General features: G+C 41.0%; 1 protein-coding gene across 3 annotated transcripts in view; it reads right to left on the reverse strand.

Moving 5' to 3' along the window:
* ptprea (protein tyrosine phosphatase receptor type Ea) overlaps positions 1-14,907 on the reverse strand; it is a 221,838-nt gene that overhangs the window by 158,417 nt on the left and 48,514 nt on the right. For all 3 annotated transcript variants that reach the window (XM_055150269.1, XM_020940688.2, XM_055150270.1), the window contains exon 2: positions 144-262. The gene's annotated coding sequence lies outside the window, so the exon portion shown is untranslated. The remainder of the gene's footprint in view (positions 1-143; positions 263-14,907) is intronic.

A 14,907-nucleotide genomic window follows, 5' to 3' on the forward strand; every position in this document is an offset into this window, starting at 1 on the left:
GTAGCAGTAGCAGCAGTAGTAGTAGTAGTAGAATTTCAGTACTAACTGTATATTGATCAGTATAGTATTGATTAAAAACTACACATGAAGTTGTTATTGTAAAATAATGGCTAGAACATTGTGCATGGGTAACTTCTACTTACTCTTTCAGAAATGAGGTCGTGGGTTCAAATCCCTCCCATGGGTTTCTGTGGCTTTCTCTCTACTTCCTGTTGCTGTGTCCTTGGGCAAGACAGTTCACCCACCTCACAGTTCAGTCACCCTGTGAATATTCAAAAAAGCACAGATTAAACAGACTAGACTAATGCATGGTTATATTATAAATCTTTTTTTTAAGGGTTATGAGAAATGTTTTCACCAATATCATGAACTCTAACAAATCTGAAAACTAATCTGTAAATTGTGGTTCCTTAAAAATCCAAAATTGTTGAAAATAATAGTAAGTAAAGACTTTAAACATCAATTCAACAAAATAAAGGCACTTTCTTGTATTTTTATTTGTCAAATACTAGGGGTGTAACAATATCCAAGTCTCACGATATGATATTGTCACAGTATGAACCTCATGGTATGATATTTATTGCGATATCGTGGGAAAGCTCACGATATGGTGGGGAGTCTCACGATTAGGGATGTAACAATATCCAAATCTCTCTGTACAATATTTTCACAATATACAACTCACAGTACAATATTTATTGCAATATTATGTGCAAACTAACTAAACTGTTACTACTTTTTCCTCTTAAAATGCCTTGACAAGACTTAATCCAAAGAACTAAAACTTAAAAGTGCTTAGAACTGTTATTTCTTCATGTAGTCTACACTGAAATGGAGCAAAGGATCATGGTCTATGCAGTTCCCTCTGTCTTTTTAAAGTTATTGCTGCACCATAACTCTTGTAATTCGATATGTTGTGATGATGATATGATATCACAATATTTCGGTTATTGTTACATCCAAATCATCAAATACTAATTTCTGTGTGTATTAGAGATTTTGGATGGTTTCTAGGTAACATAATTATAATTTCTAACCAGGAAGTACCAGAAAGTAAGATTTTAAACCTAAAAAGTGTCCAAAACGGGAATACAAAAATCAAAATCTCAAATATAATGATCTTATATTGAAGTGTTTCGGTAAAATACCAAAGCCAAACTTGTGTCCATCAAAAAATCCAATATCTAGGCCTTTTTCGAGTCCCGTGTGCCAATCCACAATAACGCTGACTCGACGTTTCATTACAAAGTTCAATGCAAGTCAATGAGCGCCGTCCTTCCTATTAACCACACGCGGACGCCAACACGGATGCAGATAGCCTGTTTTAATCTACCCTCTTCACATCTCCTCGGGGAAATCACAGTACTCCTAATTCTCCAGCGAAATCCTCCCTGTACTTTATCTTGTACAGGTAACAGGAAGTGTCCGTTCAGCATGATCGTCCCCCTCCCCGCGTGATGGATGAGGGTGCGGGTTAGACTGTGACACCATCGATTTTCGGCGCCGCGCGGACAGACTGCTGATTCAAGATTATGTTACGTTGTGAAGGGCTTCGCGGTGATACCAGCTCCATAAATTCAGCCCGGAGATGGATGGGTGACCGGGGAGGAGGCGACGGTGAGCATTTGTCTGCAACGCACGGACTGTTTGTTTCAATTATATATGCAGAGTGTACAGGTTTCACACCGGGTCTTTCTTAAGGATGGGACGAGATCTCTGAATGTCATCGCTGAGTATGGAGTGATTGAATAACGCACAAATTCTAAAGTCTTTTTTTTTTTGAGTGCCTGGAAAAACTATACAAGACTAATGCATTATTATTATATTAAGACATGTGGAAAACAATCTGGTCAGATCTTTCTTCATGTTTGCTTTGACCAAAAAACGGTTAATGCTGGTGAGTTACACTTTTGAGAGCCATATAGTTCCAAAACACATACATATGCCAGGAAAAATATTGAATAAATAAAAACTGGTGAGGCCAAAATTATGAAGAGGTTAAAATAGTCTGAAGTAGGGATGGGCAGGATTCGTCGACTAATCATGTCGTCGATCATGTTCATTTTTAAATCTACAAACCAAATGTAGGTTGCTGTGCGTAGTGAAAGGAGACGAGGCTGCGTCTGACAGAGCAAACACTGAAGTTGGGGCCTCACAGTCCCACGTTTGGGCTCTGGCTCCTTGGAGATCACAGCACATCAGTGTCCCGGGTATGATCGGCTTTTTAGAGTATCCCGGTTTTATCATGGTGCATGTAAACGCAGCATCCCGGTTACTGCAATATAAAGTTGAGCGCACATGTGTCCAAAAGACAAACACTTTACAGTCTTTTCATCACAACAATAGCCAAAATAAAGTGACCAACATAATTAAAGTGAAATGAGTGTTAAATAAAGAGCTGCACTAAACCTGCACACGTCTGGTCTCTGAAAACATGAACCATCTCCAACACGACACACACACAGAACAGACTCACCATCATCATCATCATCAACATCCTTGTGTCACAGAAAGAACACTTATATTCCACTGAGTCGTAACCTTTAGTTTGACAGAAGCTGAACCACATCAGTGCACAAGAAAAGGGCTGTTTATTTTTCAGCGCATACAGTTTATGCAAATGAGCCATGTGGTTTTAAGTTTTGTTTCTGTAAAAGTAAACAAATGTGTCAAAGCTGCATTAAACACATTAAAATGTCAAACGGGCTGATGTGGCTCTAGGTTTATATGTTGTCAAGTTGAGTTTATTTATGCAGATTAGTAATAGTAATAACGATGATACTTTTAATATAAAAACGTTAATGATTAATTGGAAATTGATCATTAATTCTCCCGACGTTTGATTAAGAAAATGTAATCAAATGCCCATCCCTAGTCTGAAGTACGTCTATGAGCACCATGTTTGGTTTGGTTAATTTTGGGCAATTCGCCTTTGGCTTCTGCACAAACCTCAATGACGTGACGTGATTGGTCGCCCACCAGCGTCCGGGCCACATCACACAAGCGAGAGGAAGGATAAAATGGATTCTTGATCTTGTGAACGCACCAATATCGTGAGAAGCCAATCTTTGCCAAAGACCCTCACCACTGACACCACATTTACACACAGACAACGCGAGTGAAGTGCTCAAAGACACAACAACAATGGAGCGGGAGCGGAACCATCAGCCACTTGATTATTCCATTGGAGCCTCTGTCGCCATTTAGGCTTATTTTACTTCACAGAATTTGTGCTAATGTTACAAAATACAAGTCAAGATTTCCACTTCTACACGTTTAAAGAAGTCAAGGCAGACGCTAAAAATACAGAGGAAAAAAACATCTTAGGGAAGACAAAAAGAGGAAGTAAAACATTTCAAAATGCCTTAATCTTCTTTCAGTTCTTTAAAGAGTAATATGACTTTGAATTACAACACCTCTATTGCGGTTAGTAGCAGAGTGGTTAGCGTTTGTTGATATGTCGGCCTATTCAGCTGACAACCCTGTGACTAACTGACCAACCACAACACAGATGTTTATTTAGCATTTTCTTATTTCCTTTCTTGCAGAATTAGTTTACCAAAATGTCATTCTTCTCTCAAATGTGTTATCTATTCTATATTATGGTATTCACAAGGTTTGATGACATATAGATCAGATCAAAAACATGGCAATGTGTTGACAAAAGGATCGAAAATCATACACTAATTGATACTAAAACTTCATACTCTTTTGAGCAGGTATCAATACTAAAAAAGTCACATTCTCAGGACAGAAATTAACCTTTCCTGAAGCTTTAGAATGATCTTGAGCTGTATCAGAACAAGTATAAGAGCTCAGAGACTTGTATACACACATGGACCAGTATGGAATCTACCTGGAATGCTGAGGGATTACACAGATATAAGACCACATGGAAATATAAAAGAAAGTACTACAATTTAAAGGTGCACTGTGTACCTTTTCTGGTAGAGAGACAGCCATCTGCTTGTTGGCTGCAAATGGTTGCTCGAGTATGAATAATTGTGATTTCAATACTGACCAAAGTAATCGTGATAATGATTTTTTTCCCCCCAAACTATTTATTTAGCATCTCTCACAAAAACACTGTTGTTGATAATTTACACAAAACAGCTCGCTATTGTGTCGCTGATGTGATTCAGCTTCTCTCGGACTAAAGGACACGACTCAGTGGATTATATGTGTTCTTTCTGTGACAGAGGGGTGTTCTGCTGATGGTGAGTCTGTTCTGTGCTTCTGTCACGTTGGAGATCGTTCATGTTAAACTTTTCAGAGATTCAGAGACCGTATATATGAATGGACAAATATTCTAGCCTCTTAGCGTTTAGGCAGTGAATTACTTCATGGCGCATAGACCTACATCAGTGGATCAGCGTTTTCAGGCGTCCACACGGTGCCAGATCAGATCTGTACTCAGATGAATTCATGGGAGCTGGCGACACCAAATCATTCCATCTCTGGAGCCATTTTCAGTTAGGTTAGGGTGGACGAACACTGCATCCACAACGAAAACGACTCTAACACGCACTAGTGCAGACAGGGCCATAGGTTATAAATACGTTTCTCGCACTCACACCTGCACAACCGAACTGGGCCATGGTCGATGACATCATCACACAGCGCTGTTTGGCGCAGCAGAGCTAAAGCTTTGGCAGAGAAAATAAGTCCAGCGGCAGAAATATCTATTAAACAGTGAGGCAGATATGAGTCCTGCGGCGAGAGGCACTCTTCTGTGAGTTTATGGATATAACAACAGCACGGAGGAGTGAGGACAGATGGAGACGAGGACAGGATCAGTGCACCTGACAGGGCTCGTATAGTGAAGTCTTGTGTGCGCGTGCATGAGCAACTGTGACGTGCTTTGGCCCACCTCCAACCGGGCCAAATCCCAACCGTGCTGTGCCTGGACACGGTTCGTACGGCGCTTTAGGGGCATGGTTCTAAAGTCCTAGTGTGTGTGCGCCCTAAATCGTTCCAACTCAGTTATATGAGTTTGGAGATCGTTTGAAACTCAAATCAAAATTGTGATCAAAATTTAATTAATTGCACAGTCTTACTTGTTTCTATGCCAGTGTTATTGCTTTTGCTTGAATGTTCCACAGTATGGCATTAAACATGTCTGTATCCATGAAGACAAGCAGATGACAATACTAGACAAAATTACAGGTTAGATCTGTGGAGAGGCAACCCCGCTCACAGTGAGAATGCATTATTGTCAATGTATTTTTGAGCATAAAACACACAAAATGTAATTGTATAAATGCAAGATTCGCAAGTCTAATGCCACACTGTGGAACATTCAAAGCAAAGCAATAACATCTACTAGAAAAAATACACAATGCTAGCCAGGCTGGCGCCACCTAGTGCCTCCGCTCAATTTCATGTCTCTCCAGCGACTAGGTCAGGAATCAGAATACACCAGACGCTTTGCAAGAACCTCGGAAGTTGTAGACCGTGCACCGGCCAATCAGTGAAGAGCTGTGAAGCCATGACGTCAAACTCAAGCGCCTGTCTGGGTCCTTTTTGTGGAACAGCACAACAGTAAACAAAGCGGTTGAGATGAATGTAGACAAAGACAGACATTCTGTGTTGGCGACGATTCCCGAGATCTGAGGATTTTAAGCCGGAACAAAAAGAATGTTTGGTTTTATCAAGGGGAAAGACGTTATTGTCCTTCTTCCTACGGGACTTGGCGCTTTACATACGTCACGACCAAAATAGCATCGATTGGTTAAATAAAAAAGTACCCGCCTACCGTCGAGCGAACGAATCCTAATGCTGCGAGGTCAGACGGTTTCCACAAAATCAGGCAAACACAATGCATTTTTAATGTTGAAAATCACATTCTATTGTCTAAAGAAAGTGTTTTTATTATCACTGCAGTGTCAGAATCGATATTTAGTTGAGTCTATTCTTTAGTGTTGTATCGTGACAAGACTAATTTGTACAAACATCATAGCAACACATAATCTCTAAGAAATATCTGTCTGGTTACTTGAGAAAATACGATGATTTAATGTTGAAAATCACAAAAATCATAGCATTTTCAATATCATTCGTATTAGTTTATTCCTTATTATAGAAATTAAGTTTGAAATTTTAATATCGAGACAACATATATAAACCCTCAAATTCTCATCGTCATAGCAACACATACATTCATCTACCATCTCTAAGAAATGTCTGCGTGGCCGCTCGGTCCGTGCTGTCCCTGTCATACGGGGATTACTTGCACGGATCACAGGGCAGCGCTGTAAACATGCGGCCCACGTGCGAGGCCCTGAAGTGGGGGAGATAAAGAGGAGCGGGGGGTGTTCTGGTGGTAGATGGCCGCGGGGAGAGTTGTGATCATGTGCCAAGCCTGATGCATTTCACAGCCCCGTCCCTATCACTGCATCTTATGGTCTGACAGGGGGTAATAGAGTCTCAGGAGACACCCCCACACCACCAGTGCCCAGACCCCTCCCTCCTCTGTCTTTCTGCCTCTCTCTCTCGCAATCCCCTCTCTTTTCTCTCTCTGCTTCTCCTTCCTTCTCTCTCTTTATGTAATGTAAAGACTTTGTTATTTTTTTTTTTTTTATGTAAATAGCCCGAGGTGTGGATGAAATTTAATGCAAAATGTTTTTGACGGACACAAGAAAAGGTCCGTTAAAAATCTAAATATCTCTCTCTCCTTCTCCTTTCTCTCCCTCTCTCCTCTCGCTTTTTTTTCTCTCCCTCTTTCTCCCTCTCTCTCATCTCTTTCTTTACATCCCTCTCTCCCTCTTCTCTCTCTATTTCATTTCTCTCTCTTTTGTTTCTCTCTACACCATCTCTCTTCTCTCTTTCTCCTTTGCTCTGTTCTCTTTTCTCTCTCTCTCTATTCTTTCTCCTTCTCCCCCTCTCTCTTTTGTCACTCTTTCTCCCTCTCTCTCCCTTCGTTTTCGCTCTCTCTTTCTCTCTCTTTCTCTCCTCTCTATAGCTTTCTCCCCCCTCTTCTTCTCCGTTCTCTTTTCTTTCTGTCTCCCTCTCTCCCTTCTCTTCCGTGCTCTCTCTCTTCTCTCTTTTCTTTCACTCTCCCTTCTCTCAATATCTTTCTCTTTCTCCCCCGCTTCTTCTCTGTTTCTCCCTCTCTTTTCTCTCTTTCTCTCTTCCTCTTTTCTCTCTCTCTCTTCTTTCTTTCTCTTTCTTTCTTCTCTCTCTCTCTCTTTTTTCTCTTCTTCTCTTCTCTCTCTTCTGTCTTCTTCTCTCTCTCTCTCTCTCTTTCTCTTCTCTCTCTCTCTTTTCTTTCTTTTCTCTCCTCTCTCTCCTCTCTCTCTCTTCTCTCTCTTCTTTTCTTTTCTCTCTCTATCTCTCTATATCTTTCTTTCTCTCTCTCCCTTTCTCTCTCTCTTCTCTCTTTTCTTTCTCTCTCCATTCTCTCCTCCTCCCTCTTCTTCTCTCTCTTTCTCTCTCTCTCTCTTCTCTTCTTCTTCTTTCTCTTTCTCTCTCTCTCTCTCTCTCCTCTCTTTCTTTCTCTCCTCTCTTTCTCTCTTTCTTTCTTCTTTCTTTCCCTCTCTCTCTTCTCTCTCTCTCTCCTCTTTCTCTCTTTTCTTCTTCTCTTCTTCTCTCTCTCTTTCTCTCTTTCTCTCTTTCTCCTTCTCTTCTCTTCTTCTCTTTCTCTCTTCTCTCTATATCTTTCTTTCTCTCTCTCCCTTTCTCCCTCTCTCTCTTCTCTCTTTTCTTTCTCTCTCCATTCTCTCTCTATTGTTCTCCTGCCCTCTTCTTCTCTCTCTTCTCACTCTCTCTTTACTTTCTCTCTCTCTATTCTCTCTATATCTTTCTTCCTCTCCCCCTCTTCTTCTTCTCTCTCTCTTTCCACCTCTCCCTTCTCTCTATATCTTTCTCCCTCTCTCTTCTTCTCTCTCTTTCTACCTCTCTCCTCTCTCTTTCTCCCTCTTTCCCCCATCTTCTCTCTCCCTCCCTCCCTCTCTTTCTCTCTCCTCCTTCCTCTCCTCTCTCCATCCTCGTCTCTGGTCCTCTCTGTGTCGCCTGAGCGCTTTCTCTCTCTCTCTCTCCCCCGTGGAGCTGGATGTGCCGTGTTGAACCAGAGACATGCAATTACTGAGACTCTAGTGACTGAGACTCTAGTGACTCGTCCGAGGAAATTTCACAAGACAAACTACCACAGGACGAGGGATATTCTGGAAAATCACAGTTTCTTTGGAGAAATTAAACAACTGGCGTGTCGGAATGGATTTATCAGGTGGGGACAATTAGCTGGACAAGTGATTCAAATGCAAAAATATCCTGTCTCATTCTGCATAAAACCTGATAACTCTGTAGTTTAGATCTGTACAAACTTCTGAAATGTGTCTGTCAGCTCATATATCCATATTTTTGTCATTACGTCTAAAATATGATAATAATTAGAGACGGGGCAAGATCTCGTGCCACAGATCTCGCGCATACACACACTAAAAAGGATCTCCTGAGATTTTTTCCCTCATGTTTTTACATGTTGGATTGAAAAAATAGAGCACTGTTGAGTTATATTTTTTGACAGCAGAAATGTTAAATAAAGTAAATCAAAAATGGTGAGGTGAAAATTGGGAAATGAATGAACAGTGTATTTATTATCTCCAAAAAAAATTGTCAAAATCTCGTCTTGTCTCATTCTCGTAGATCCAAACTCATGTTCTTGTCTTGTGGCACTTGTATATCGTCCCACCCCAATACTCAAAGCTGCACTGACATTATTTTTTCACACTGCACTGGGTGTTGATATTAGAAGTCACAGCTGCCCTGGGACAGACTGAGGCTGCCAACCTGCGCCACCGGCCCCCCTGACCACCACCAATCATTCACACAGTCACCGCTTTCAAACTAGGCTCTGCTCTAAACAATGAGCCACTTTTGCCCCTTGTCTTTAGGGGTGTAATGGTACAAAAAATCATGGTTTGGTATGTACGTCGGTTTTGAGGTCACGGTTCGGTTCATTTTCGGTACAGTAAGGGAACAAAATGCAAAACCATTTACTTGTTTACAATTTGTTTTAACATTATACAAACAGGAAAATAAAATAAATGCAAAATGCTGCTTGGTACTAATACTAATAAGTTAAATAAAATATTCTCAAATAAGCAATAAATGAATGAAATAGTATAAGAGATAAATTCCTTGTAAACAGTAAACTTATCAAAAAGTGAAATGCAGTGCAAATTTTTATTCATTACTCTTCACTTCATATTTTTGGCCAGAAAAAAACAAACTTGTCCACATTGTCTGCAGTAAGTGCAGATCTGCTGCAGCTACAATGTCCCCAGCAGTTGAAAAAAACCCTTTCGCTAGGGACGGAGGTCGTGGGTATGAGGGGGCAGAGATTCCGTGCCGGTGAAAGGTGAAAGTAAAGACCGGGCCGTAGTTTTGCAAGGATTCACGTGGTTCGGAGGGACTTTGTCAAGAAGGGGGGCAATTGTTGTCAAGGTGTCGCCCTAACTATAAAGCGCTGTGGAAAACACTGCCACCCCAACGACAGACGAGTTTGTGAATATTAAAGAGCTGAGCCTTCGTGTAGCTGCACGTGTAGTGGCGGAATGTAAACACACACAAACTGCGAGAACAGCTCTGCACCGAACTGAACATCCCGTACTGGCACGAAGACATGTACCATTACACCCCTACTAATCATTATTAAACTTGGACTAGACTTAACCAAGCTCAGAACTAATCCAGGACCAAGCAGGACAACCTACACAGTGTACAGATTGCCTTGTATTTGATTATCTTCATTTAGCTTTGCGTGTTTTCAGTCCAAATCCATCCATATTATGAGGCTGCAGTCTAGTTTACAGTAGCCAGTTGGTCACCCCTCTTCTCGCATTAGCTGTGTTACTCCGGATGCCCTGGAGAAGCACGTGACCCGTTCTAAAAACACAACAGCGTGACCCATTTCCCCACAAATACATATCACGGAAAGCTAAACTGTTACACTGCTCACTCTGCCAATCCCAAATCCCACCAAAGTCTGCACGTGCTTTGTTTTTTCCAGTATCAGTCGGTTCCAGCCTCTTGGCCACAGACTGCATGTTAACAGGATATCACCTCTTTTACGACATAAACTGCCCCCCGACACACAGACACACACACGCGCACACACTTTCACACTCCCTCCCTGGTGACATAACACTGAGAGTAAACACTACAGATGCCCCGTCAGCCTCTCAGCGGGTCTCTAACACTCGGATTATAGACTCTCATTTCTTCACGATCTGGATTATTCAAATCCATCGGAGGCTGCAGATTAAGACGATCGCAATCCACCAAGACAAGACAATGACAAGTGCTCCGTGTGTGTGTGTTTATGTGTGTGTGTGTGTGTTTATGTGTGTGTGTGTGTGCGTTTTGTTTTCAGTATTGATGTCACAATGTGGAGAAAGTTGGGCTGATTTGTTTGGACAGGATCAGAAGACATTTTTACACAAATAGCAAGATAATGACTTTGGTTTCCAGTTATAAGCGTTACCGTGAACATTTCTCTCTCCTTTTTCTCTCTGATTCTTTTCTCTCTCCTGCGCTCCTTCTCCTCTTTCTCTCTACTCTCTCTGTGCTCTCTCTCTCTTTTCTCTATCTGACTCTTTTCCCTCTCCCGCTCTCCATCTCCTTTCTCTCGTTCTCTCTCACTGATTCTTTTCTCGCTCCCTCTCCTCTCTTCCTTCCTCTCTCTCTCTCTCCATCTCTCTTTCTCTCTCTCCTTTCCTCTCCTTTCTCTCCTCCTCTCTCTCTTCCTCTCCTTCTCTCTCTCCTTCTCTCTCCTTCTTCTCCTCTCCTCCCTTCTCTTTCCTCTCTTCCTTCTCTCTCTCTCTTCTCTTCTCTTCTCTTCTCCTCTCTCCTTCTCTCTCCTCTCTCTCCTCCTTTCTTCTCTTCTTCCTTCTCTCTCTCCTCTCCTCCTTCTCTCTCCTCTTCTTCTCTCTCCTCTCTCCTTCTTCTCCTCCTTCCTTCCTCTCTCTTCCTCTCCTCTCCTTCTCTCCTCCTTCCTCTCTCTCCTCCTCTCTCCTCCTCTCCTCTCTCTCCTCTCTCTCCTTCCTCTCTCTCTCTCTCTCTCTCTCCTCCTCCTCTCTCTCTCTCTCCTTCTCTCTCTCCTCTTCTCTTCTCTCCTTCCTCTCTCTCTTCTCTCTCTCTCCTCTCTCTCCTCTCTCCTCCTCTTCTCTCTCTTCCTCTCTCTCTCTCCTCTCTCTTCTCTCTCCTCTCTCTCTCTCTTCTCTCTCTCTCCTTCCTCTCTCCTTCTCTTTCCTCCTCTCCTCCTTCCTCCTCTTCTCCTCTCTCTCTCTCTCTCTTAGTCTCTCTCCTTCCTCTCCTTCTCTTCCTCTCTCTTCTCTCCTTCTCTCTCTTCCTCTCTTTCTCTCTCTCTCCTCTCCTCTCTCTTCTTTCTCTCTCTCCTCCTCCTTCCTCTTCCTCTCCTCTCTCCTCTCCTCTCTCTCTCTCTCTCTCTCTCTCTCCTCTCCTCTCTCCCTCTCTCTCTCTCTCTCCTCTCTCTCTCTCTCTCTTCCTCTCTCCTCCTTCTCTCTCTTATCTCTCTCTCCTTCCTTCCTCTCCTCTCTCTCCTTCCTTCTCTCCTCCTCCTCTCTCCTCCTTCCTCTCTCTCTCTCCTCCTCTCCTTCTCTCCTCCTCCTCCTCTCTCTCTCTCTCTCTCCTCCTCCTCTCCTCTCTCTTCCTTCCTTTCCTTCCTCTCTCTCTCTCTCTTAGTCTCTCTCCTCCTTCCTCTCCCTGCCTTCCTTTCTCTCCTTCTCTCCTCCTTCCTCTCTCCCTCTCTCTCTTCTCTCTCTCTCTCCTCTCCTTCCTCTCTCTCTCTCTCTTAGTCTCTCTCTCCTTCCTCTCCTCCTTCCTCTCTCTCTCTCTCTCTCCTTCCTCCTCTCTCTCTCTCTCTCTCTCTCCTCCTTCCTCTCCCTGCCTTCCTTTCTCTCCTTCTCTCCTCCTTCCTCTCTCCCTCTCTCTCTTAGTCTCTCTCTCCTCCTTCCCTCCTTCCTTTCTCTCTTTCTTCTTCCTCCTTCTCTCTCTCTCTCTTAGTCTCTCTCCTCCTTCCTCCTCTCCTCCTCTCCTTTCTCTCTTTCTCTCCTCCTTCCTCTCTCCCTCTCTCTCTTAGTCTCTCTCTCCTCCTTCCTCTCTTCTCTCTCTTCTCTCTCTCTCTCTGTTTCTCTCTCTCTCTCTCTCTCTCTCCTCTCTCTCTCTCGGTCTCTCTCTCTCTCTCTCTCTCTATCCTTCTCCCCACTCTCTCTCTTTTCTATCTCTCTCTCACAACAATGACAAGTGTTGGGTGTGTACATTTTGTTTTCAGAATTCATGTTACAACTTGGGCAGATTTTGGACAGGCTCAGAAGACATTTTTAGACAAATAGCAAGAATTTCTCTTTATTTTCCAATTATAAGCATTACCGTGAAAACTTCTCTCTTTTTCTCTATCTGCCTCTTTAGACAAATAACAAGATTACAACTTTACTTTCCAGTTATACGCATTATCGTGAAAATTGGTTTAATATGGACACTAAAAATGTCATTCTTCACAATTTTAGAAAAAATAAAAAATTAAAATGGGACTATGATTTCTGTTTAAAAAGTAGGATTCTACATTTTGCATACATTTTGTTTTAAAGACGTAACTATAGAAGACTATTTTATCAGCTGGAAACAAATTGGCTATTGACACGAATTCAATCAATAGTGTCTATAAATTAATGTTAATATTACTGCATAATTTTGCTGTTTTGATCTTAAAGTTCTGATGAAAACTGTAAAAAAAAAAGCTTGAGGCAACAGTAGCTCAACTGGTAAAGTGAGTGTTCGTCCACTGATCTGAAGGTTGTTGGTTTCAAGGTGGCAAAGCGTTATATAAAAATGTGACTATTTATCTTTTAATGGTGCATTGTAAGGGTGTAACCAAAATATCATGATATCGTATCTTCAAAAGTCTCACAATAATAGCGTGGGCTGTCACATATATTGAATCACAAGTCTCTTTGCTTAAATTAAGAGTTATGGTGCAGCAGTAGCTAAAAAAAGACAGAGGGAAGTACATAGACCATGATCCTTTGCTCCATTTCAGTGCAAACTACAAGAAGAAATAACAGTTCTAAGCACTTTTAAGTCTTAGTTCTTTGGATTAAGTCTTGTCAAGGCATTTTAAGAGGAAAAAGTAAAATATTAACAGTTTTAGCTGTTTAGCCTCCACAAAATATCACAATAAATATTGTACCGTGAGATGTATATCGTGAAAATATTATACCGAGAGATTTGGATATTGTTGCATCCCTAATCGTGAGCCTCCCCACCATGTCGTGAGCTTTCCCATGATATCTCAATAAATATCGCACCATGAGGTTCATACCGTGACGATATCATATCGTGAGACTTGGATATCGTTACACCCCTCGGAACTACATATCCCATGATTCATTTCAGTGCAGACAACATGAAGAAACATGTTTTTTTTACTTGAATTCTTGGGATTATGACGGTAATAATTCACACCAGAATCCTGTCAAGGTGTTTTATGCTTTTTCGCAATCTTCATGGAGGCCAAACCAGACCAAGTTACAAGTCAGATCTGTGGAGAGGCGGCCCCGCTCACAGTCAGAATGCATGTTTTTAGAGGTATTTTCAAGCTTTAAACCACTTGTAATTGAATAAATATAAGGTAGAGCTGTTTAATGTCATACTGTGGAACATTACAAGCAGAGTAATGACATATCCATAGAAACAAGCAGGTGACAGACCCCCAACCAAAAAGTTACACAGTGTACCTTTAAGCAAAAGACTACATAATACAGATATTAGCAATAGTATTATGCGTACAAACTGGTTTCTTGTAGCAACACTGATGGAAGAATCTGGATGTGATATGATTGAGCCGAGGCCCCAGATTGTCTAGACGATTTTAAGAAGCCGTACCATGGAGGCTTAAAGCTGTTCACAGAGACCCTTTGATGCATAATTTATTGATTCCACTCAAAAAAAAAAAAAAAACTTCAGACATTTTTGACAAGCTTTGATAGTGAACCAAATTTCAAGATGGAGAAGAGCAGTGGTTTGAGTCGAAGGGTTACAGACAGATTTAAGGACTCGGGGAGGCTCATTCAGTATTACAAATTTAGCTTAAAAATTAAATCAAAATGAAAATGAAGGGCAATTTATTTAGGTCATGCAAGTTTATGGAAATGATCTAATTGAATATATTGCACAGAGGAGCAGTGGTGGACGAAGTACTCAATTTTGTTACGACAGCAAAATATCACTCTAATAAAAGTATTTCAAGTATCACATGAAAAAAACGACTAAAACCTGGTTAAAACTGTACTTTATGAGTGAAAAGTAAATATTTGTAGAAAAATTTAAGGATTAAATTTTGTGAGTTTGAATAAAGCTGATTTTAACAAATTCAATAAATTTCTTTTATTTATTTTTCTTTATATTTCTACTTTTCTGTGTTTATTTTGCTCAAAATTGGGGCATGAACTCAAATTAAATGTACTAAAAATAAGTCTCAAACTGTAAAGAAAAGTACTATTTACTAAAAATGTAGTGAAGTAAAAAGTACAGATTCCAGCTCTAAAATGCAGTGAAGTAAAGGTAAAAAGTAACCACTCTAAAATGTGTACGCAAGTATTGTACTTTTATTGATTGGTGACTTGGTTTGGTTTATGGGGTGGGGAACGATTATTAAGGAAATGTTAAATTTTTTGATCTGTGAAAGGAGCAGGGTTTATAACATTTATCTTCTTCCTGTTCCTTTTGTTCATGCAGCAAAGACAAGGCAAATAATCATAGAAATATGTATTTATGTTAATTTTCAGATTTTTTGTTGTTGTTCTCTTCAAATTGATGCCAACAAAATAACAGCATGAGCAATAAAAAACTAAATACATAAATAAATAAAGCTTCCATCACTATAGAGGA

The sequence above is a fragment of the Boleophthalmus pectinirostris genome, unplaced genomic scaffold (assembly GCF_026225935.1).
Source record: "Boleophthalmus pectinirostris isolate CB_2022bp ecotype Guang Dong unplaced genomic scaffold, ASM2622593v1 HiC_scaffold_14, whole genome shotgun sequence".
NCBI classification, from domain to species: domain Eukaryota; kingdom Metazoa; phylum Chordata; class Actinopteri; order Gobiiformes; family Gobiidae; genus Boleophthalmus; species Boleophthalmus pectinirostris.